General features: G+C 36.5%; 1 protein-coding gene across 6 annotated transcripts in view; it reads right to left on the bottom strand.

Annotated features, from left to right (window-relative positions):
- The window catches only part of bmpr2b (bone morphogenetic protein receptor, type II b (serine/threonine kinase)), a 306,159-nt gene that overhangs the window by 91,080 nt on the left and 188,449 nt on the right, over positions 1-26,630 (bottom strand). The window contains exon 1 of one of the 6 annotated variants that reach the window (XM_069933994.1): positions 778-882. The exons of the other annotated variants lie outside the window; for them this stretch is intronic. The gene's annotated coding sequence lies outside the window, so the exon portion shown is untranslated. Of the gene's footprint in view, positions 1-777; positions 883-26,630 lie in introns of those variants that run through there. 6 annotated transcript variants of the gene reach the window in all.

The following is a 26,630-nucleotide window of genomic DNA, read 5'->3' on the forward strand; positions in this document are numbered from 1 at the left end:
TTCATTCCTGTTCTGACCTTTTTTGCACAGCACATGTTCCAGGAAAATGGCAATAATTTTCTGGAACACAGCAGCTGTGTGAAAAAAACATAATTGATGAGAAACTAAAATGGAACAGCCACATAAATATATGGTCACAAGAGCAGGAAGGAAGCTGAGTGTCCCAAAACCATTAAATCAGAAATTACACAAAATTTAAAGGGATGTGTATGACAAAAGAGACAGAAAATTGACTTAAGATTGGAGGAAATAAATACCTAAGACTAAAAACTGGCTTATTTGATTGATCTACTAGTATAAATCATTTTGGATCTCAGGAAAACTATTTAATGCTGGGGACTGTGAAGGGAAAATCTCCAGATGTGTTAAATTAATGAATAGGTAACAATGGCTTGATATTTACTGGCGAGCATCAGAAATACAGGTACATGATCCTTTATTCAGAACCCTTGGGGGACAGTGTGTTCCAAATTTCAGAATTTTCCGGGTTTCGGAAAGCCAGATTTAATCCCACCCGAGTTGTTTTGCCGTATCCACCCCCACCCCCTTCCAGTCACCCTGCTGTCTCCCCCCACCCCCTCTCGCCCGTCCGTCTTGCACTGCCAGTCTCTCCCCCTCGCCCGCCCGACTCGCACTGCCAGTCTCCCCCCTCACCGGCCCGGCTTGCGCTGCCAGTCTCTCCCCTTCGCCCGCCCAACTCGACCTGCTGCCTCTCTCCCCACTTTCTGGATTTTGGAGCTTTCTGGATTTTATATGTCCGAATAAAGGATTGTGTACCTGTATGAAGCTATCTCAGGGAGTTCGCTTTCAATATCCACATGGTGGACATCAGTTCTTGAAACAATACTGACTTTGTCAGCATGCTGAAATTACAACATTGAAGCTCATGCCTTGTGAATGGAGTGTTCAAGATTCTTTCAAATGAAACACTGGAATGGGAAAAAAATGTAAAGATCATTGTAAGAAGGTGGGGGGGGGCAAAATGAGTGGAAGGTGGAAGAGGACAGGTGTAATAGATGGATGCAAGTGGGAGGGGAAAGGAGCTGAGGAGATGAGGGAGGAGAGCAAACAGAAAACTGAGAAAGACAGCACTCTGATAGAAGGAAGGGACGGGGCTGGGGAGCTGGAGAGAGTAGGAGGGATAAGGGAAATCCAGAGACCAGGGGAGGGGGTTAACAAAATTGGTGTAGTCAAGAGAGAATATATGGAATTGCTCCTCCTATTTATGAGTGGCCTCAAACTGGCAGAACATGAGGCCGTAAATGGACATATCGGTGTGATAATATGTAGAATTGAAGTAGTTGGCCTTTGCTATTGCAGGACAGAGCAAAGGTGCTCAATGAAGCAACCTTCCAATCTGCAACTAGGCTCTCTGATGAAGAGGAGACCGCGTATGGAGCACCGGATGCAGTAAAAGACCCCCTCCGGGTTTAGAACTGAATTGTTCATATTATTCAGTTTCCAGGAGGCATAGAACAAAACTGATGCAAAGAGAATGAAGCACAAAGGCATCATATAGATGCACACCCTGCCTGGGCAGTGATGTCCCTAACATCGAAGTACTCGAGATGGCAGAGGCCGACAGCATCGAATCCACGCTGCTGAAGATCCAACTGCGTTGCGTAGGTCACGTCTCCAGAATGGAGGACCATCGCCTTCCCAAGATCGTGTTATATGGCGAACTCTCCACTGGCCACCGAGACAGAGGTGCACCAAAGAAGAGGTACAAGGATTGCCTAAAGAAATCTCTTGGTGCCTGCCACATTGACCACTGCCAGTGGGCTGATATCGCCTTAAACCGTGCATCTTGGCGCCTCACAGTTCGGCGGGCAGCAACTTCCTTTGAAGAAGACCGCAGAGCCCACCTCACTGACAAAAGACAAAGGAGGAAAAACCCAACACCCAACCCCAACCAACCAATTTTCCCCTGCAACCACTGCAACCGTGTCTGCCTGTCCCGCATCGGACTTGTCAGCCACAAACGAGCCTGCAGCTGACGTGGACATTTACCCCTCCATAAATCTTCGTCTGCGAAGCCAAGCCAAAGAAAAGAAAAATGATAGGTAAGATTATCAGCAGCCACCTACATTGACGCCAGCGCGACTCAGGCAGGCGAGGGGGGAGAGACAGCAGCGCGACTCAGGCGGGCGAGGGGGGGGAAGAGATGGCAGCGTGAATTGGGCGGGCGAGGGGGTAGAGAGACATCAGCGCAAATTGCGTGGGCGAGGGGAGGGGGGTTGTATTATACATGGGAGTAAAAGTTTTCTCACTTTTTCCCCACAAAAATTAGAGGGGGGGGGTTGCATTATACACAAAACACATTATACACAAATATTTACGGTAATGTTACAATGTGAAGTGATGGAATATATGATATGAAGGATGCAAACAAACTGCAAGATTTTCCTGTTTTTTTAAAATTTAAATTCAGACAGCACGTAACAGGCAATTTCGGCCCACAAGTCCATGCTGCTCAATTTACACTCCATTAACCTTCACCCCCCAGTACTTTTTGAACAATGGGAGAAAACCAGAGCTCCCAATGAAAACCCATGCAGACACGGGGAGCCCATACAAACTCCTTACAGGCATCGCGGGATTCAAATCCCAGACCCGTTTGCTAGCCCTGTAAAGGCATTGTGCTAATAACCATTATGACAATAGTGCCGCCCTGTGAATAAAGTACATTTTCAGAAAAAATTCCAGTGATGCTGCTCAGCCTACTGAGTTCCTCCAGAAGAATGCTTTTTGCTCCAGATTCCACATCGGCAATCTCTCATGTGCTGTTTGGGTGGTAGGGAAGACAGAGGGAAAAAGTCCAGGAAATGGAGAAAATTATAGAGTTTACCATCAACCACAATATAGAAGAGTCTGTAGTGAGGGATGCAGTGAATAAAGCACAGAAGTTGTCTGTGAGTTGAACTAACTGAACTATTTAATGGAATCTTCGCAGAAGTTTAAATAATTACAGTTGGCACCCTATCACGATCACCCAACCTCTGAAGTCACGCACTTCCCAGAGTTCTTTGTGCCACGAACTCCTGATCCTGCAGGAGCCCACAACTACGGATTCCAGTTTGATAATGGAGTGGAGCGGCTCACCACATTAACCACCCCCCCCCCCAAGATCCGGAGTTCAAAGGTGACACCACAATTTCACCCATCTGGCTAGAACGGGCCAGCAGACGCCCCCTGCACCAGGAGCATGCCACCTGTACTGGCTGATCTAGGTCCACATGTACTGGCTTAAGTCAATCTACCAAAACAGTTTCTTGCCTGTTGCAAATGTCTATAACAAACATGAGCCATCATTCCATACCACCTTGAAAAGACCTTCAGATGGTTGTTGCAACAATGTCCTGTGCGCATCCCTGTGCAGGAACACATAAAGGCAGTCCTTGTATTTAGGCAGAATATACAAAGTCATAGATTCATGCCGGGTGGCTGCAATGGGCACCAGTGTACCCACCTTTTCCCTTAAATGTGAGAGAACCGAAGTGGGAGATTCCTGCTGCCTACTTGCTGCCGGAATGAAATTGCCTGGGACTGTTGCGGGGACGGGGCGGAGGGGGGGAGGGGGTGGCTCCGTAAACCAATTCTGTGGAGGTAGCTAGAACTTCTTCGATGCGGTACGGCTATCTGTAAGTACCTAAGGCAGTTCATCAATCCAATCTGGTCCCTTAAAATGTCCCATGACAGCCATTTTCATTTGACAGTGAAAACGTTCCACTAAGCCATTAGACCGGGGATGATAGGCTGTCGACCGATGAAGTTGCACATCCAGTAACTGTGCGATGGTGGACCATAACCCAAACGTGAACTGAGATCCTGTCCCAGAGAATACATGCATGGGTAGTCCAAAATGTGCTATCCAATTGGCAATGAGGGCTCTTGCACAAGCTGAGGTGAAGGTGTTGGAGAGCGGGACAATCCCTGGTCATCTCATGAACCCATTTACCATTGTGAAAGAGGTGAGTAGCGCATTTGGATGGGGGCAACGGGGCGATGATATCCACGTGGATGTGATCAAACCTGCAAAAACCTGTAGTGGGGCTTTGGTGTGGTGCTGATCTTTTGAGGTCTGGCACTGGATGCATGTCCTTGCCCAGGCGCCGACTTGCTTGCACAGGCCAATACCACATGAATTTGCCCACCAGGAGCCTTGTTGTCCTAATCAAAGGGTGAGCCAAACTGTGTATAGCGTCAAACACCCAACGTCACCACGCAGCAGGTACAATGGGCCTCAGTTGGCTGGTGGATGCATCACAAAGTAGGGAGGCATTTGCTGGACCAAAATATGTCCTCCAATTTCAGTCCTGATATGGCAGTGCGATACATGGTCATCTCTTCATCTTCCTACTGAGCTGCTGCCAAAGCTGTGTCGTCTACACCAGGAGCAGTCGATTGGAGGGAAACGACAGTGGTGCCAGATAGTGTGTCGGAGACTAAATTGTTCTTCCCAGCGATGTGTTTTATCATAGTTGTAAACTCTGAAATGTTGGAGGGTTGTTGTTGTTGTTGTTGGAGATGGTGAAAGTCAACATCTTGTGGTTCGTGTAGACTGTGAACCCTCAGCCCTCTAGGAAATAGTGAAAATATCATATGGCCAAGTAGAAAAATGACTAAATATAGACATTTGAAGCTGGAGGGGCACTTAAAAAGAAACAGGATTATCTCTAGTAAGAATCACTGAAAAGCCACTGTTCGATAAAACTCAAATTATGATTCAGAATTCTCTGGACAGAGGGAGAATACAAAAATATCTATTTTTATTTAAGGTGAAAAAATGATTATATTTGGGGTCAATTTCAGTTATCAAAAACCAGTGCTTCCATTGATGCATAGTTTCTAGCCTATCCTCTAATTTTAGTCATTCTAATCCAATAATATTTAAATAAGCAATATTCAATAAACTTAAAGACAGTTTTCAGGAACAAATGATTCACTTTACCCATATAACAAAAAAATCCAAAATGTTGATCCGACGAATTGCATGTCTGCTTGATAGGGCCGAAGATTATGTTTACAAATTATGGAGCCAGACCAGTCTCAACCCTGGAGGCACATTGTCTGTTTCCAGCTACTGTTTGCTCATTTTGGCATGTTCTCCAAACAATCAACATCAAGAACACTGAAAATACATTTTATTCACACAGAGCCCAGCCCAGAACAGCAAAAATTGAAGAAGGCCAGAGGTCCTTCTTCCGCTTAAGCTCCTGTTTACACATCTAAGTGACTATGTGATTTCCTGTGATTAAAACTATGTTGCTGTTAGAATTAAATTTCCACACATTTGAAATACTGTTCTTCCACTTTGATACAATATTTCATCACATATAACAAATTTCATGGTTAGCGTAGCAGTTAGCATTACATTCTTAAAGAGGCAGTGACCCAGGTTAAAATCCAGCACTGTCTGCAAACAGTTTGTACATTCTCCCAGAGTTTGGGTTTCCTCTGGATGCTCCAGTTTATTTCAACCCTTCAAAAGTGTAAACTTCTGGAAAAACAGATTATTTTCCTCCTGGACAGCTTTAAACTCAACGACATGAACATCTCAGTTCTAATTTTAGCTATCTGATTCCATTGTTCAGGTAAAATGTACAGAGGCCTAGAACCCAGTTCTTCTAGATTCAAGAACAGTTCTTTTCCAAAGATATGGAGCTCTTGAACCTTCCAGTACTACCCTAACCAGAACACTACTCTAGGACCAAAGATATAAGTGCATTATCACATTTTTTACATGAACTGCATTTATCTACCTTTAGAATTCAATATCTTTTCTTCTCTCATTTAATTTATACTTACTGATTGTTAGTGCATTATACATATCTGTGTAGCTGCAGCAAGCATTTGCACATGGTACTTGTGTGTATGACAATAAAACCTCCTCATCATCACCATCATTGTCATCTTTCTGTAGCCTAAAGCTACTTTTCACACTGTCTAAAACTCCTACCAATCTTCAGCAAATGAACTGATCACACCTCCTCAGATTTCAGATTTATTGTCAGAGTACATATCTGACTTCAGATACAACCCTGAAATTCTTTTTTCTGCTGGTGAGGCAAAATTACCACTTTGGCAGTTCAAAAACAAACTGTACACATCGTATACATGTAAACAAATAAAGAACTGTAAACCAGTGGTTTTCAACCTTTTTCTTTCAACTCACATACCACTTTCAGTATTTCTTATGCCATAGGTGCTCTGTGATTAGTAAGGGAATGCTTAACGTGGTATGTGGGTTGAAAGAAAAAGTTTGAAAACCACTATTTTAATTGTACCTAATTGACTCGTTATGTGCACGGTTTCATAACTCCAAAGGAAATGGGTCAATGACAATTTTTCTCAAGCAAAATATTTCAGTAACAATTAGGTTTAGAGCAATGATTCTCAATCTTCCTTTTCCACTCACATACCACCTTAATCACAGAGCACTTATGGCATAGGGATTACTTAAAGTGGTATGTGAATGGGAAGGAAAAAGTTTGAGAACCACTACTGTAAACAGGTAACAAATTTAAACAAAATTACTGTACAATATATACAGAATTTTAAAAAAAATCAATAAAGTGCCCAAGTAAGAGTCCTTAAGTGAATCCATGATTGAGTTTGTTATTGACGAGTCTGATGGTGAACGGGTAGCAGCTGTTCCTGATCCTGGTGGTGTGAGCCTTTTGGCACCTATACCTCTTTCCTTATGCCATCAGTGAGAACAGAGCGTATGTTGGGTGGTGTGGATCCTTGATTGCTGGTGCTCTCCAACAAAAGAGTTCCCTGAAGATATTCTTGATGGTGGGGATGGTTTTGCCTGTATGTCCTGGGCTGTCCACTACCAAAGGAACTGCTTACACTAAACATCCGAGACTCTCATTTAAACAAAACATTTTTTTTATTTATAAGACTTGTCTTATTTGTCTGTATGTGCGTTATGTCTGGTTGTCTGCCTGCTTGTTTTTGCACTGAGGATCGGAGAATGCTGTTTCATCAGGTTGTACATATACAATCAGTTGATAATAAACGATTTGACTACCTTTTGGAGGGTTTTACGCTCAGGGTTATTGGTATCCTCATACCAGACAGTCTTGCAGCTGGTCAGCACATTTTCTACCAAACATGTGTAAAAATTTGCAGAGATTTCTGGTGTCATACCAAACTTCCGCACATTCTTGATGAAGTTGTGGCGTAGATGTGCTTTCTTCACAATGCCATTAGTGTATTTGGTCCAGGAAAGATCCTCTGAGATAATAGGCCTTTCCGGGGGGGCGGTGGGACATCACGTGATGTAATAAGAGCCAGGACAGAAAATCTGGCTCTTCCGAGAAAAAGTTCTAAAGATGGAAAAAAAAATGAAAAGAAAAGCTTGAAATTCACATGAATAAATTATAAACTGTCAAGGAAAAAATAATGCAATGCTGGCAAAGGAAGACAAAGAAGCAGAAGAAATTACAGAGAAGATAGAAGAAAAACAACCAGAGGAAAAAGAAAGGCCTACATTAGAGAAGAAGCCGGGACCTGTAATGTAGCCTACTCTTCAGACAAAGATGGCCTCCCGACTCGCCTCCCAGCAAGCTGCAACGTCCCTGTAACAACAGGGTCGCCCGGACAAGTCGGGGAAAGGAGCGACCTAACTGAGCATGCGTGATGAGTTGCACATGAGCAGTCAGCAAAACGGGAAGCACTGTCAGAGTGGCTTACTAAACCCTTTAAACAGGCTCCGAAGCTGTCCAAAACACAGTGGGGGGGGGGGGGGGGGATTATTGCAGCTGGAAGAAAAAGGAGAGGAAGAAAAACAACAACAACAAAGCTCAGAGGAATTGTTGGAAGAAGAAGGGATAAGAAAGAAAGCTAAAGTTATTCCGAAGTCTCAAGACCCAGTAGTTATGATTATGGAAGAGTTAACATTAATTGGACATGGTATTAAGAGATCAGAGTCTAAAGTTAATAAAGAAAGTGAATTTGTTAAAGAGATGCAGAAAAAACATCAGGAAATGGAAGAAAAAATTAAAAGTATTAATTTGGAAAATCAATTTCTTCAAGAAAAAATAGATAAAGTGGATGAAGGATTGGAACAAGTGTTGGTGATGAATAAGCAATGGTCTGAAAAAGTGGATTCATTAGAAAATTTTAGTTGAAGAAATAATGTTAAGATTATTGGCCTAAAAGGAGAGGAAGGAGCAGATATTATTCAGTTTTTTACAGTGCTGGATTCCTCAGACTTTTGGGGAAGTGCATTTTAAAGGAGATACTGAGATTGAGCGAGCTCATAGAGCCCTTAGACCTAAACTTCAGCTGGATCAAAAGTTGAGGCCTCTTTGGTCAAATTTCTTCATTATCAAATAAAGAAAAAAAATCTTGAAATTAGCAGGCTAAAGAAAGAAAAGCACCATTAGAATTTGGAGGGAACAAGATTTATGCTGACTGGTTCCTGCCAGACTGTGGACGTTATTTTGTGACTTTAGTCGCAACCCGAAAAGTGAAGCGTGATAGCATTGTTGGGGGCTTCATGACAATGTTCGAAGGGGGTTCTCTTTTCTATTTCTCTCTTTTATTCTTTCAAGTATCCAATCAAATACTATCTTTATCACTGGATTTAATTATTTTATTGTGTTTAAGAGGTTGGTGAAGAGCCAGGGACTGATGAAGGGGAATCATGAAAAGGCGGAAAGTGTAAAAATTTTAAAATTTCTACAATGAGTAAAGGATTAAATTTTATGTTTTAATATAAATGGGCTTCAAACCCCTATTAAAAGAGTTTTGACATATATATTTTTTTAAATGATAAAGTAGATATTGCTTTTCTACAAGAAACCTGTTTAATTGAAAAGGAGCATCAAAAATTAAAAAGGGATTGGTTATTATTTCCAAATAATATAGATAATCCTCTGAGTTTTGGCTCTTAATTTCAATACTATGTTCAAAGTTGTTCGTAAATGCTTGGAATTGAAGTGAGTCAAAATCAAAAACTGGAATCTTTCTTTTGGGCAGAAAATAGAGAGATTGTAACTGAATTAACAATGCAGCCATTTCATTTTGCCTTCCAAGCCTGGGAGCAAGTTACTTTGTTTGCCCAGATTTCTGTTACCTGACGGTAGCGGCATGTTTTCTGCTTCATAAGATGGTGTTTGCCTCACATCTATGTCCACTGGGTTCATTATTCAGGTTTAAGATTTGGAACCACTGTGCTTTAACCTGGATAGTTCAGGACTATACACCTCTTGTAACTGTAACACTAGCTCTTCTTTATATTTTCTTTTCTGTTCTCCTTCCTCAAAACATGACTCCAAAACGTTAGACACTTTAGATCATCTACTTTGAGCACCAGATACCTCTGAGCCATCTAGTATCTTCGACTTCTACTCATTAACAGCTATATTTTTTCTCAATTCTATTTGCTCCTTTTGCCTCCTTAGCTGCTTCCTGGTTCTTAGTAGCTGTTCCTCCTGCTCTTCTATTAAGACATATCTATCCTTTTTTAAAAAAGTTTATTTAGTATTTTTTCAATAAGAATAAACAGACTTTTACAGAATAAGTAATCTAATAATAAAACAGTAAAACAAACCCACCCCTCCCCTCTCCCACAACAGATTCCTAAAGAGAAGCATTAAAAATAAACAAAAACATTCAGTAATTTACAATATTGCTAAATTCATATTCTTCATATACGGTGTCCACATCTTAACACAAAAATCATAATTATTATGTAAATTATATGTTATTTTCTCCATATAGATACATGACTTCAACTCATTATACCATCAAACTACATTTAACTCTGCTTTATCTTTCCAGGACATAGCAATACATTTATGAGCAACTGTCGATGTTAGACGAATAAACACTGTCTGAAACTTATCCAATCCCAAGTCCACTAATGGAGTAAAATAACCAAACAAAAACATTTTTGAATCTAAAGGAAATTGAATTTTTAACAAATTTTGAACAAACTTCCTAATTTTAAACCAGAAAGGATGAACTTTATCACAACCAAACAGAAAGTAGAAATGTTCCAACACATAATCCACACCTCAAACACAGATCTGAATTACTAAATCCATATTTTTTCAAGGGTTAAATATAACTGATACAAAAAAATATAATTAACCATACTATATCTTACGTTAATTAATTTAGTCTACCCATCATAACACATATTTTCCCAATCCACCTGACTAATCTCACAATTTAAATCATGCTCCCATTTATTCTTAGATGTTTCTAATTTTTTTAACCATAGTATCTTGTAATAATGCAACATTTCTGATATAAAACCTTTATCTGAAAAATATGAAACCATAGATTCAAATTTAGTTAAATTTTCATTTCTCTTCCAAAATTATCTTTCACTAATGCCCTAATTTGATAATAAACAAACAGAGAATTCTCTAAAATCCCAAATTTCTCTTTAAGCTGATTAAATGATAAAAATTCACCTTCTTCAAAACAATCCTGCAATCTTTTTATTCCTTTGATTCACCAATTTTCTAAAACTCTATTATTCAATGAAATATTGGGGTTTGAACTGATAAACTACCTTTTGATCCTATTAATACATTCCTTTTAGTCCATATTTCTAATTAATGTTTTAAAATTGGTACATTATATTTCTGTAGTAAGACAGTATTCCATTTAAATACAAACTGATGGGGACAAGGTTCTAATATCACAGCCAATTCCACCCTAGCACAACGAGGAGGGTTCGAAATATCTAACATACAATTAATAAATCTTTATTGAGCTGCTTCATAATAATTTAAAAACATTAGGTAATTGCAAACCTCCCAAAGCATACTGCCAGGTCAATTTGTGCATCGCTACTCTTGTTAATTTTCATTTCCATAAAAATTATCAAACTACTTTATTTAAATCTTGAAAAAAGGATTTTGGAAGAGAACAAGGAATTGATTGAAACAAATATTGAATTCGTGGAAAAATATTCATCTTTATTCAATTTACTCGATCTATTAAAGTTAAAGGTAAATCTTTCCATTTAATCAAATCCACTTTAATCTTTCTCATTAATAGTACATAATTTAAATTATACAATGATTGGAAATTTACATCAATCATTATCCCTAAGTACTTAATTTTATCAGTCCAATGAAATTTACTAATTTATCTAGATTGATCATAATTTCCTTCAGAAATTAGTAGTATTTCACTTTTATCCCAATTCACTCTACATCCAAATAATTTACCATACAATTCAAAACAATTTTGCAAATAAATTAAAGATTGATCCGGATTAGTTAAATATATCAAAACATCATCAGCAAATAAATTAATCTTATATTCATCCTGTCCAATCCTTATACCTGTAATATTCTCATTCTGCCTGATAGCCTGAGCTAACGGTTCAATGGCCAACGCAAATAGGGCTGGCGACAAAGGACAACCTTGACGAGTTGAACGCATTAATTTAAAAAAAGGAAGAAGTTTGACCATTTGTCGCCACCCTTGCTACAGGCTTATTATATAATGCCTTCACCCAACCAATAAATAAAGGTCCAAATTTATATAAAAAAGATGAGAGTTGACATTGTTTTTTTGCAGGAGACTCATTTAACTGAAAAAGAACATTTGAAATTGAAGAGGGACTGGGTTGGATATGTATTTTTATCTTCCTTTAATTCAAAAGCAAGTGGCAATTTTGATTCATAAGAAAACACCACTTGAACTTGTTTCTTTGTCAGAATCAGTTGGTCATATTTTAATGATTAATTGTAAATTGTTAGCTGAGCCATGGTCTTTATTGAATGTATGTGCACCTAATGTTGATGAACAGTTTGTGTCTGAAGCTTTCTTAACTTTAGGTCAAGCTAAGGAGAATATTTTGATTGGGGGAGACTTCAATTGTGTGTTAGACCCATTATTGGATAAATTTCCGAAAGTTGTGAAAAAATCGAAAGCAGCAGTTCAATTGGTTTCCTTGATGAAAGACCTGAATTTGATAGAGGTCTGGAGAAGATTAAATCCTACTGAGAAAGATTTTTCATTTTATTCTTCACGTCATGATTCATTTTCCAGGATTGACATTTTTTTAAGCATCAGCATATTTGCAAGCATGTTTTACTCAAGCTGAATATAAGAGTATGATAATTACTGACCATTCTTTGCTGTTTATTTCTTGTGTGGGGCCAGAAGTTCATCAATCAATTTTTCACTGGAGGTTTAATGCAATGTTATTGAAAAAAACAGTATTTGTAAAATTTATTAAGGATCAAATTGCTATTTATTTAGATTTGAATAAGAATACAGTCAGGAGTAATTTTATTGTATAGGATACTTTAAAGGTATTTTTACATGGTCAAATCATTAGTTATGCATCAAAGGAAAAGACATTTCTGGTAGAGTTTCAGTTGTTGGAAAAACAAATAGCAGAGTTGGAAAAGGAATTTCAGAGGAATTCTACAGAAGATAATAAGGCTTTTTTGACAAAATTGAAGCTAAAATATATATTGCAAACTGACCAATTTGAACGTTTGATTCAACATCTAAGCAACGTTATTACGAGTTAGAGGACAAAGCACATAAAATCTTGGCACAGCAATTGAAAACTGAAAAACTTCAAGGATTATTAATGCTGTGAGGAAGGACAATTCAGTTACTTTTAAACCTCAGGAAATTAATGACCAATTTTTGTCATTTTATCAGAACTTATATGCTTCTGAGGGAGTGCGAGATGAAGGATCTATTGAAGCATTTTTGTCAAGAGTTAAATTTACCAATATTGAAGGAGGAGGACATGAGAAAGTTGGACTCTCCTTTTACGGACTTAAAAATAAAGGATGTTATTCAACAAATACCTCATGGGAAGTCACCAGGAGATGATGGGTTCACTGCTGAATTTTATAAAGATTTTTATGATGATCTGTCCTCTGTATTCATGGATGTTCTTAATCAGGTAACTCAGGAACAAGCTTTACCAGTGTTTGAGTGCAATAATAACAGTTATACCAAAAAAAGACAGAGGCCCTTTGAAGGTTTCTTCTTATAGACTAACTTCTTTATTAAATGTGGATTATAAAATAATAGCAAAATTATTAGCAAATAGATTAGTAAAGTATTTACCACAATTAGTACATTCTGACCAGGCTGGTTTTATTAAAGATAGGTATGCTTTAGATAATATTCTTAGAGTGGTTTCATTGATCAATGCTTCATGTCAGCAACCCAACCTATCAATGGTAGTATCATTATATGCTGAAAAAGCTTTTGATAGAGTCGAATGGAATTTTTTTTATTTAAAGTTTTGGAGAAATAAATTTGGACCCTTATTTATTGGTTGGGTGAAGGCATTGTATAATAATCCTGTAGCAAGAGTGGCGTCAAATGGTCAAACTTCTTCCTTTTTTAAATTAAGACATATCTATCCTTAAGCCATTCTCATTTTACTTCAAGAGCAACCTTTTCAGCCTTAACCTTTACACATGTAGATTAAGGACTTGAAACACTGGAGCTTGCTCTAAAACTCCTCTTGCTTCTCCTGCTACCAGTATTTGCCGCACTATCATCTGGTCGTATTTCATCCTCTACTTCAGAGGTCATCTTAATATCAGACTTTGACTCCTCTCTGGATTACCCATCCTCCTCACCACTATCCTGTGGCACATTTTCAGCCATTTCCATGTGGCTGATCTTAACTTCTATTAATGTTATTTGCAGTAATTCTGTGGGATTTGTATTCCCAGCAGCTGTAACTCTCTCTTTTCTATTGCCTCGTTCAGTCTCACAAAGAACAGATTTGTTTCCACGTATCTAAGTGTCACCATTGCAATTCTTCTTTAAGTTCCATGACAATTTTCTCAACACATAGTTCCTCAGGGACACCACTTCAGCAGCGGCTGCCATATTATCCATTCAGCTGACCAACAAACTCAGGCATCAAACATGCACAACAGTAAATCCAAAACCAAAACAGTCCTCAAAGGACAAGCGGCAGTTTCTCCAAACTGTTCTAATTTGCACACAGAAGAAATCCTTTAGTAAAGCTTACCACTTCTTCAATAGTCTTGGTGATACTGTTGGCGATCATGCCTCCTTGAATTCGAAATGCTCTGAATTCCAAATCGAATTTCCAACTTTCTATTGTCTTAAATTCCTTTTTTTTTATTGACTAAATATTGAAGCAACTATTTTCTTTTGTAATCACTTGGTGGATATCAGAATGTTGTTGTTGTCTATGATTCATTCAAACAAATCTGTACTAAAGTTGAGTTGAGTTTTCCAAAGCTTATTAAACATTGTATTTTTTTAATATTTTATTTCTAATTTTCCAAATTTAAACTCAGTTATCAACAGTATCAGCATTACATCAGTTTACATCAGTTTTATACAAAGTTTCTGCAGAGTTCAAGCTCTTTTCAACCCCCACCCTCAACATTTAACACTTAACTAACCACAATTACACACAACATTCAAGACACTCACAACAAAGGTATATGACATATATCAGCTTTTATTGGTTTGTCTTGACACAGCAACCAGTGTTCAGTCTGTTTTCATCTCTTCACTTTTCCTGTTTGTGATCGATGGATAGACGGGGAAGTTAGGGCGGCGAGGCATGATGGTCCACACTATAATCATGCTCCTATGGAATTTAAGTATGGTTGCCAAATTTTCAAAAAAGTGTTATACTTTTCTCTTAAGTTTTAAGTAATTTTATCCAGGGGAACATAGCTTTGTATTTCTGTATTCCAGTGTGTAATGCTCAGGCAGGAGTTGGATTTCCAGGTAACCACTATGCTCTTCGTGCGCACTGTCAATGCAATCATTATGAATATGAATAGATTCATTGCAAGTCTGATGTCCATTATGTTTCCCAACAGGAACAACTCTGGGTCCCGAGGGAATTCTTTACCTATAATTTTTTTCTAGGACTTGGTTTAAATTATGCTAAATCACCTTACATTTTATTGGATTCAGAATGATTTCTCAGACAAACAATAAAGACTTGTATTTACATAATACTTGTCATGACCTTTCAGTAGATCACAAAGGTATAAATGCAATGAAGTAATTTGAATTTGAGTCATTCTAATGTATGAACCACAGCAATTTATTTACATGCAACAAATTTTCACTAAAATAATAATGGCCAAACGAGGTGCTTAATGCACAGTGGGATGCAAATATTGATCAAGATACAAGTGATAAACTCCCTACTCCTTGGTCTTCTATACCTTCTGGCAAACCCACAATTTTCACATTATTTCTTCTGCTTTGATTTTCCAAATAGTCTGTTGTCTATCTCATTGTCGATCCTTGCATCTGATGAAATGGTGCAGCCGAGATAGGTAAACTGGTTGACCGTTTTGAGTTTTGTGTGCCCGATGGAGATGTGGGGGGGCTGGTAGTCATGGAGGGGAGCTGGCTGATGGAGGACCTCAGTTTTCTTCAGGCTGACTTCCAGGCCAAACATTTTGGCAGTTTCCGCAAAGCAGGACGTCAAGCGCTGAAGAGCTGGCTCTGAATGGGCAACTAAAGCGGCATCGTCTGCAAAGAGTAGTTGTATTTTTAGGGGTAATCAAATGAAAGTGTACAGTGAATTTAATTCAGTTAAAGATGTTTTATGGCATAAAGGTTATAAATTTGCTTTTCGTTATCCTGCTGTGTTGAAAGTGTTTTATGGAAACTATCAGTTTCAATTCTTTGAGAGTGAGCATGAGGCAATGGTTTTTGCTAATTTGTTACCGGATGTCAGAGGACAAAGGAAGAGTCCACCATTATCTCCTAAAAGAAAATCTGATGGACTTGGAAATGGACAAAATGACAGAAATGGAAAGAATGGGAATGGGAATAGAAAGAGTTCATCTACTCTTGAAATCAGTTCACCATCTGGACTGGAATCTTAAGGCTGATTTTTTTTGTAATATATTAATATTTCTGACTGGCTGGCTGGGGAGGAGGGGATTGCACTAACTTCTTTGTTAGTCATCAGTCACTAGTGGGTAATCCACACCCAGTGTTTTTTAGGGAGTTACTACCTTTTTTTTCTTATTAACGAATATTATTTCTATTTGGATGGCCTATATATTTTAATTTGAGAAAATTTTTCTTTTTTTCCTTTGTTATTATTAATTTTGTGACTATTTTTGGTATTTAATAATTGTATTAGATATGTCAAATTTGAAATTTGCCACCTTTAATGTTCAAGGATTAAATAATCCGATCAAGCGTAAACGAGATTTGGCTTACATTAAAAAGATGAAGATTGATATTGTTTTTTTTACAGGAGACGCATTTGAATGAAAAAAAAAGTATAAAATTGAAGAGGGATTGGATTGGGTTGGACATGTTTTTTTTTTCTTCATTTAATTCTAAAGCTAAGGGAGTAGCAATTTTGATACATAAAAATTTATCTTTTGAATTACAATCAATGGAAATGAATGCAGGAGGTATTCTTAAGTTGAATTGTAAGATTTTTAATGAATTTTGGACTTTACTTAACATTTATGCACTGAATGTGGATGATGAAGTATTTATTTCGGATACATTTTTGCTTTTGGGACAAGCTAATGAAAATGTTTTGGTTGGAGGAGATTTTAATTGTGTTTTGGAACCTTTACTAGATAAATTTCCAAAAAATGTTAAAAAATCTAAATTGGCAATTCAAATTCGAGTTTTGATGAAAGATTTTAATTTAGTGGACATCTGGCGACGTCTTAACCCAACAAAGAAAGATTTTTCTTTTTATTCATTTTGACATGAATCTTTTTCTAGAATTGATTTTTATTTAGTATCGGCACATTTTCAGGGGAAAATATTGCAAGCAGAATATAAAAGTAGGGTAATTTCAGATCATTCTTTGTTGTATTTTACTTATGAGAGTTCTGAAAAAGTTCGTGTAGCTTATCGCTGGAGATTTAATATGATGTTAAAAGTTGAATTTATTGAATTTGTTAAGAAACAAATTAATCTTTTTGGAAGAAAATGTTAACTCCGTTCAGAGTAAATTTATATTGTGGGATGCTATGAAAGCTTACTTGAGAGGTCAAATAATTAGTTATACCTCTAAGGTTAAAAATAACTATTTGACCGAGAGTTTTGAATTAGAGAAACAGATTGATCAGTTAGAAAAGGAATTTCAGAGAGATGCGACAGAAAATTAGAAGATAAAGTTGTCTAGATTGAAATTGAAATATAATACGTTGCAATCTTATCAATTTAAATGTTTGATTAATAGATCTAAACAGCGGTATTATGAATGGGGTGAGAAAGCACATAAGGTACTTGCATGGCAGTTAAAGAAAGAACAGGTATCAAGGGTTATTAATGCAGTTAGACGGAATTTGACTATTACTTACAAACTTCGTGAGATATTATAATGATGAGTTTTATTTATTTTATAAGAAATTATATACTTCTGAGGAAAAACAGGAGAACGGTTTGATTGACTCTTTTTTTAATCGGTGTTGAAATTACCGGTACTTGGAGAAGAAGACATATTGGAGTTGGAGACTCCTTTTACTGATTTATAAATTAAATTGGCTATGTTGGAAATGCCGAGTGTAAATTCACCTAGTCATGATGGGTTTTCGGTTGAATTTTATAAGGTATTTTATGATGATTTATCTACAGTGTTTGGAGATGTGTTTCGACAGATTAAGGAACATTATGATTTACTTGAATCATGCTCTAGTGCCTTAATTACTGTAATCCCTAATAAGGATAGAGACCCGTTAAAGGTGTCTTCATATAGACCAATTTCTTTGTTGAATGTAGACTATAAAATAATAGCTAAAGTATTAGTGAATCGATTGACTAAATTTTTACCTAAGTTGATACATGTTGATCAAACAGGTTTTATAAAGAATAGGTATGCTTCAGATAATATTCAAGTAATTAGTTTGATTAATAAACATCGACAGTGCCCCGACCATCCGATGGTGATATCTCTTGATGCAGAAAAGGCTTTTGACAGACTTGAGTGGAACTTTTTATTTAAAGTTTTAGAGAAATTTAACTTTGGTCCTTCTTTTATTGGTTGGATTAAAGCTTTATACAAATGGTCAGATCTGTTAACTGGGAAAAAAGTGAAATTTTACCGATAGGTGAAAGAGATTATTCAGTTTATAAGAATATTATTAATTTGAAGTGGACTGATCGAATTAAATATTTGGGTATAAATGTGGATGTTGATTATCAATCTTTATATAAATTATGTACCATTAATGAAAAAGATTAAAGCTGATTTGATTAATTGGAAGAATAAATACAATTAAAATGAATATTTTTCCACGTATACAATATTTGTTTCAATCAATTCCGTGCTTAATTAATAAGAATTTTTTTTGAGATTTAAATAAAATGGTTAGGGAAATTTTATGAAAGGGTAAATTTCCGAGAGTAGCTTTAAATAAGCTAACCTGGAAATATGCATTAGTGGGAATTATACTTACGACATTTTCAAAATTATTATGAGGCAGCTCAATTTAAATTTATTAGTTTATTAATGGACTTGGAACGGTCCCCTAGTTGGGCTAAAATTGAGATGGCAAATATTTATGAATTTTAAAAACATCAATTTTTGTTTCGGTGGAATTTAAATTTATTACAACAATATAATGTGCTTATACTAAAACATTTAATGAAGTTATGGATGAGGAAAAATAGAATGATAGGTTCTAAGGGTAAATTACTGACTTTAACACCATTATATAATACAAAATCAGTGAACCGGTGTGGACTCGAAAGGCCAACATGGCCTGTTTCTGCTCCATAAATGGTTATATGGTTATAATAACCAACTTATTCCTTTTTCAATGTATAATCAATGCTTATTACATTGGAAATCTAAAGGTATAAAAAAACTTGGGGGATTGTTTTAAAGAAGGTCAATTTTTATCTTTTAATCAAATGAGGGAAGATTTTGGTATTAATGAGAATTCTTTATTTGTTTATTATCAACTTTGATCTCTAGTAAAACAAATATTTGGTAGAAATATGATTTTACCTGATTTGACTAAATTTGAATCTCTTCTTGTGATTGCACCATTTAATTGATGTACCAAATATTACAGGGAAGTATGGAAAAAAAGGGATGGAATAGAACTAAGATTAAATGGGAAAAGGATATAACTTTACTTTTTCTGAGGATGATTGGTTAGATATCTGTCATTATCGTGTTACTAGATTGATAAATGTTCATTATGCATTGGCTAATTACAATTTTTTACATCAATTGTATTTAACACCTGAAAAGTTTAAAAAATATATGGTTTTAGTGAATCAGATTTTTGTTTTAGGTGTGGTAATTCAGTTGGAACTTTTTTTCATGCTGTTTGCTTATGTGTACATATACAATCTGTTTGGAAAGCAATTCAATTGTTTTTGGAACAATTGTATAAGATTAAAATACTTTTAGATCCGACAATATTTTTGTTGGGTAAGTTGAAGCCTTTGAAAGATTTGGGATTAGATAAATTTCAGATTGCTTTTGTATATTTAGCTTTATCTGTAGCAAAAAAATGTATAGCAAGTACATGGAAAAATGCTAATATGATTGATATTAATAGCTGGCATAATTAGATGAAAATTTGTTTGGTAATGGAAAAATTTACATATGTTTTACATGATAATTATTCTTTTTTTCTTAATAAGTGGTCTTTATATTTAGAATATTTACATTTAGATTTACCCTGATTAGATTTTAGTATAAATAATTTGGTTTTCTTTTCTTTTTCTTTGGCTCTCCTACAGAGAGCTGGCTGAGAGGTTGGCGGGAGGGGGGGTTTCTTTTTCTGAAAATTTTTTATCGTTCATAATACGTATTTTTCTTATTGTATATAATAACTTTGTTGAACGAATAAATACAATTATTTAAAAAAGGAGTCAGTCTTCGAGTCCCATCTGTTGTTTTAGGTAAACAAACCTCTTAATGACCTCTGAGTGAGCACTTTGCAGAGGGGTCCAAAACAGACGACCTGACTCCAGTCCATTCATTTCATGTTATCATTTCAATTAGCACCTACTTGTGAAATGTGCATAGCATTCTCCATAGTTTCTGTACAGTCACTGAATATAAATTCTTCAGTATTTCAAATAAGATCTGTTTTAAAGTGTATGTATGTTTGTAACCTACTCTAATTTTACCAATTTATTTCCCAAAAACATTTCCAAATATTCCATATTCCTTCACAGTCCAATCTCACTTCTTACTCCTCCAAAGTCACTGGTATCAGGCAATTCTTATACTGTGCACAGAATTTAACATTTATGAAGTTCATCAGGCTTTGGTGTTTGAAAGATAAATGGTTACTGTTCAGGAAGGTCCTTGTTGGTTTTCAGAGAGAGATTTGTTGCTCGTTGGACACAAACTGATTCTTTCTGATCAGCCACATCAGTATCTTTCAAAAGAAACTTGCCCCATCTGGGTTTTCCAGATGATAACCTCTTTCTTTCAGGTTACCACAGAGTTCCTTTTTGTTTCCCTTATTTCAAGGCAAACATTATACAGCCAGCCATCTCCTCTTGTATGGACGACAAGGGCTTTGAACAGACTAAACTAAGAACTCACAACTCGTCTTCAAAATTGAGTTTTTACACAAACTTACCAGCTTGTCATGTTCCAGTCCCAGCTGTTGCTGCTGAACTGCAGAACTGAATTTCTCTCTCTCTCTCTCACACAGAGGAAACCACATGACCCTCTTAGAACAACAAACTGCATTCAAACCCAATCTTTCGAGTCCATTCTTTTGTTGCTTTCCAAAACAATAATCCATTACTCCACAGCATGTCCAATTAACATCCACTTTGAAGAATGCCTATAAGGACTTCACAAGTTTTTTCAAAGGCATCCGGAGCTTGGACTGTCTGGCTTGAGCAGAGCTATTGAATCTTAAATAGATCTGTGTTGTTAAGTGTTTGTGTGTGTTTGTGACCTACACTAAAAGAAACCCACAATTAACTCCTTTAAAACATATCCATATACAATATAAAATATAAAATAATCCGTCACACTACCTAAAGGACACTGTTTGACATGAGGAGGTTCTCCAGCATTTTGTGTTTTTACTGGTGTCGTAAACCTGTGAGATTACATGAATTATAATCAATATGACAGCCTACTTCCCAGATTTTACTTTTTTTTGGATAATGCATAGAACTTGAGGTATTTCCAAAGAAAGCTTAATAGTTACTCAACTATTAAGTAATCACTGAGGTTGAACTGGGAGGATAGGATAAGTTCCTACTTTCTTAACTTAGAAGTGGAAAATGCTTGCTCACTGAAAGGAGGACGTGAATAGTTGGCTTCTAAAAACATTTGCTTTTAAAGTATTCTTCTGAATGAATGAGTAATTTTGATACACCATTTACCTATAAATGCAGGATCTTTACCTATGCCTCGAGGCCCTACTGGGTTCTGTCTGCTTTAAGTTTTTTATTGTATCATTCAAACATAAATTCTTTCTGCTCCCAAAAAAAGAGGGAGGCTCAAGAGAGATGTTAGAAAGCAAAATGCTGGAGTTGATGGAAATCTGAAATACAAATAGAAAAATGTGTAAAAAATTTTTAAAATTGTAAATAAAGGGTGACATGATTCACATAGTGGTTACCACAACACTGTTACAGCGCCAGCAATTGAATCTTGTGCTGTAAGGAGTTTGTATGTTCGTTCTCCCCATTTCTGCATGGTTTTCCCTGGGGTCTCTGGTTTCCTCCCACCCTTCAAAATGTTGGAGGTTAATTGAGTGTAATTAGGCAACACGGGCTTGTGGGCTGAAAGGGCCTGTTACTCTGTTTGTCTAAAAAAAATTTAAACAGATTAAATAGTAGCTGTGGACTGAGAAACAGAATTGATGCTCTAGGTTGATGGCCTTTCATCATTTTTAGTCATAAAGAAATACAATTTGGAAATAGACCTTTTAGACCACCAAACCCACACTGACAATTTACAGTAATCTTATATTAATTTCATTTCTTTTGTTCACCCCAAATTTTGAAGCAATGTCATCTATCTGAAATATTAGCTCTGTTCTTCTCTCCCCATAAATGCTATCTATCCTGAGTATTTTCAACACATTGTTTTATGGGAGATATTAAGATCATTGGCTAGGTGGAACAGATTAATGGAGAAGTGTTGAGTGGAACAGAAAGAAAGTAGCATTGCAATGAGAAGGCTGCAGAATGAAAACTGTTGGAGAACCTGGAACTACAACATTTGTCTTTTAAAATGATTAAACATATCGATTATAAAGTCATGTAGCAAGCTTAAGTACAATTTGCTATGTGTGGGCTTAGAAGTGGTATTGACCATAAATTTTGCCCTCCCAGCAAATAAGAGGCCGTACAGATCAAGAAAGATCTTACTCCACTCAAAATCTTGATCATTCTTTTGTTGCTTGACCCACAGTTCTTCGAGCAGTAAACGTTTTTATGTGTAAGCAATTAATGAATCATATGTGCATTGCACACTTTAAAGTATTGTGTTTTCAATTGAAGTTGGTTAAAAGGCCCTTTTTATGCAAGATGCAAATCCCTTGTTCTGGATTAGATCCCACTTGAGGTTGTAATTTTAAATTTAAATTTAGGCATGCATACATACAGCAAGGTAACAGGCCCTTCCAGCCCATGAGCCCATGTCACACAAGTACACCAATTAAATTATAAACACCATATAGTTTTTTTTGGAAGGTGAGAGGAAACCGGAGGAAACCCATGCAGACATGGGGAAAAAGTACAAACTTCTTACAGACAGCACTGTATTCTAATCTGGGTCACTGGCATTGTAAGAGCATTGCACTAATTTTTTAGATTTTTCAGATTTATCATCAGAGTACATATTATATCACATATAACCCTGAGATTCTTTTTCCAGTGTGTGAGGCAGAATTTCCACTTACTGGTAGTGCAAAAAAAACTGTATACAATGTGCACATGTAAACAAATATAAACAAACAATAAAGTTCAAAAGTAAAAGTCCTTAAATGAGTCCCTGATTGAGTTTGCTATTGAGGAGTCTGACGGGTAGCAGCTGTTCCTGATCCTGGTGGTGTGAGTGTTGTGGCACCTATACTTACCTGATGGCAGCAGCAAGAATAGGCATGTACTGATTTCTGCTGATTTTTGTGCAGTTGTCCTCATTCATAACTTATTCCATGTAGTGTATTTTTTGGGGTTTTTTTTGAAAATTTTATTTATCATTTGCATCAATACAAAGTATAAATTCAATAAAACAGTAAACTTAATAAGTCATACAAAATTATATGATTTTTTTTAAAAATTCTCCTCAACCCCCTCCCCTCAAAAAAGGAAAAGAAAAAAGAACACCTACTTCTACATATATATTATTAACATATATAATATTCATTGACTATTTTTTATAATTTCTAACTGAGAGGGCTGGGCAAGGTGGAAGATGTGAATGGAATTTTATTTATAAAATCCATATATGGTTCCCAAATTTTATAAAAGTTTTCAGTTTGATTCCTTAAACTGTAAGTTTTTTTTTCTAAAGGTATACAATTTTGCATTTAAATATGCCATCTGTCTATTTGTACCAAACTCACAGTTTTCCACGTTACCGCTATACATTTCTTTGCAGTCGCTATGGCTATATTTTTTTAAAAATCTTGATATTTATCCACTTTCAAGTTTATATGTTTTTCATATATATTCAAGAAAAAAAATTATTCTATCTTTTTGTATCTTTATCTTCATAATTTGTCCTAACAATACACTCAAATCGTTCCAAAATTGTTCCACTTTCTCATAAGACCATTCCGAATGTAAAAAAAGTCCCTATTTCCTTGTTTCATCGAAAACACATCAGGATAATTAGAATCATCCATTCAATTTATTAGGGTATAACTGATGAAGAAAATTATATTGAACAATTTGATATCTAGCATTAACTGTATTTGTAACCCTCTCTTGACACAATTTTGACCATATTTCTTCCTGAATTTGTATATTTACATTTCTCTCCCATTGTAATTTTGATTTACATAAATCTACTTTTTAGTTTCTTGTCATTTTATATACATATTGTAATAAATTTCTTGATAATAAATGTATCTGTTATTATACCTTCAAATTGGCTTTGTTCTGGGAGTCTCAAATATGTTCTTTACTTCTTTTTTAAATATGATTTTAATTGGTAATATGCAAAAGTTGTATTCTTTTGTATATTATATTTATCTTTTAATTTTTCAAAAGTTTTTTTTTAAATCACAAAAAAACAATCTTTTATCCTCTGTATACCTCTACTATATTCCATGTAGTGGTTTGACAGTAATCTCCCTGATTCAAAATAGTACCTAATACAGGATTCCAGTCCAGTTTCTTGAAATAACTGAAGCATAACCTCATCTCCCAATTCGGATCCCATGTTTAGTCCAACTTTGCTCCCTCAATGAATAGGTTAACAGTTAGTCATCTTAGTGTTACTGCCACTTGTGCTCTATGAGAATACTACACTATTGTGAGATTAGTACATGTAATATCTTGAGTTATTGGAGATGTGATAATCATTTTTGATTCAAGATTCCTTTATTTGAATTATGAAGCATGGAATGCATAGATGTTACCAATAAATAATGATAAACTGGTATCAAGTATTACCACACAATAGAGGGAGGGGGCATCTGTGTTTGAAACCTTGTTGAGTATTGACATTTACTTCAAAGAAAACTGAATGAACATGTTGTTGCGCACTTCCAAATTAAAGAAATAGACTGTGACTGGAACCCACAAAGGAGAAGTTCACAGATGCTTTTCCAACAGTGAGACAATGGTTAATCAAGTTTTCTACTATTTTCAAGCAAAATGTAGGCTTTAAGAGTTTTTTTAAACAGTAAAATTCTGATAATATACTATTTACTGCACAAGAAGCGTAATGGTTAGGCATCCGGCTCATTAGGACTCAGTTTCCACATTCATTTTAATCTCACCAGGGCACAATTCCCACATTCATTTTAAACACCCTAGGGTCAGTTTCCACTTTTACTTTAAATGTACTTATCCTCCATTAAAAACATTGGGGCTTGTTCCTCTTGTCATATTAAACCCACTGGGATCCTATCTCTCAACTCATTGTAAATTCAACATTCCTATTCTCATACTCAGTTTCAACACACCAAGGATTTATTTTGCACCATCTTTTAACTCATCTGAGCCCTTTCCCTGAACTGCCTTTAACTCATCTAGGTCACTGTGAACATTATTTTGGTTCTGTGTGTGTGTGTGTGTCACATCTCAAAAAAATGTCAAACTAAAGTGTTGTTCAATTAATCAAATACACAATAGTTCAGAAAATACCTTCATTGAATAGGGGTTACTACTGACCAGAAACTAAAGTGGGGGCAAGGAATCCTGCAGTGAGTAACTTACAATAACTCCTAACTGCCCAAAATCTCCCCACCATCTACAAACCTCAAGTCAAGTGTGTGATAGAATATCCTCTACTTGCCTGGATGAGTGCAGCTTCAACAACACTCAAGAAGCTTGACACTATTCAGGACATGTCAACTTGATTTATAGGCACCCCATGCTCAACCATTCACTCACTCTACCGCCAGCACTCTAAACCAACACTTTATATCAACTATAGGGTGCACTGCAACAATACACCAAGACTTCTTAAGCCAAATAAAGTGGGTTGAACCAGCCAAATTAGCAGGTCTGCAGCAGGTAATCTGGCAGTGTGAAAGGTCCCAACCGAGCAGAACGAGTAAAAATCAACCAGGCTCTAATTCTTGGTGGTTGGGGGGGGGGGGGGGGGGCAGTAACAGAATCTCGCTGAGTTAACTCATTAATCACTTTGTAGCAGTGTGAATGCTCAACCAGCTCTACCAGGTACCATTAATGATGTTAGTGTCTGATAGTATTAATCTTGACATGATTTAAAGCACGTGTGACAGCTCCACAGGCTGCCCTGTGAAATATAACTGCATAATAATATTTTACAGGGTGGCCAATGGAGCTGTCACAGGATGGCCAGCAGGGCTGTCACAGGGGACCAGGCGGGGCTGTCAGTGCATAGCCAGCGGAGCTGTCAGCGCATACCTGTGCTTTAAATAATCTCAAGATTACTTATAATACCTAATACAATGTAAATGTTATGTAAATAGTTGTTATACTCCATTGTTTATGGAATAATAACAAGCTGGTCTGTGGATTTGTCCTAAGTTTGAACAGTATGAATCCACGGTGGTAGATTTTCCCACGGTCTTCTATAAATTGAGCGTATATATCTTATTAAATTGTGTGTGCTTTTCTCCCCATGGTCTTTTATACATTGAGCACGTATGTGCTTTATTCCCGCTATGACATCACTAATGGAGGTAATTTATGCTCTAGTGTGTGAGAGGCTTACAGGGCATTGCAACTCGCCTCGTTTACTCACCTTTTTAGAGGGTTGGCAGTGTGAAAGGGCTAGCACCTTCCAGGTAGAAGGACTAGAGCAGCAAAAATACATGAACAACACACCTAGAATTTGCCCTCTAGAGTCACACAATATCCTAATTTCAACATTGCTGGGCCAAAATCCTGATCTCCCTCCCTAACAGCAATGTAGTTGTATCAACATCACAAGGACTGCAGAGACTGAAAAAGCCAACTCACTGCCACCTTCTCAAAGGAAATTAGGGATGGGCAATTAAACTCTGCTTACCCTTTGTGGTGGA

This window comes from Narcine bancroftii, chromosome 4 (assembly GCF_036971445.1).
Source record: "Narcine bancroftii isolate sNarBan1 chromosome 4, sNarBan1.hap1, whole genome shotgun sequence".
In the NCBI taxonomy this organism is placed as follows: domain Eukaryota; kingdom Metazoa; phylum Chordata; class Chondrichthyes; order Torpediniformes; family Narcinidae; genus Narcine; species Narcine bancroftii.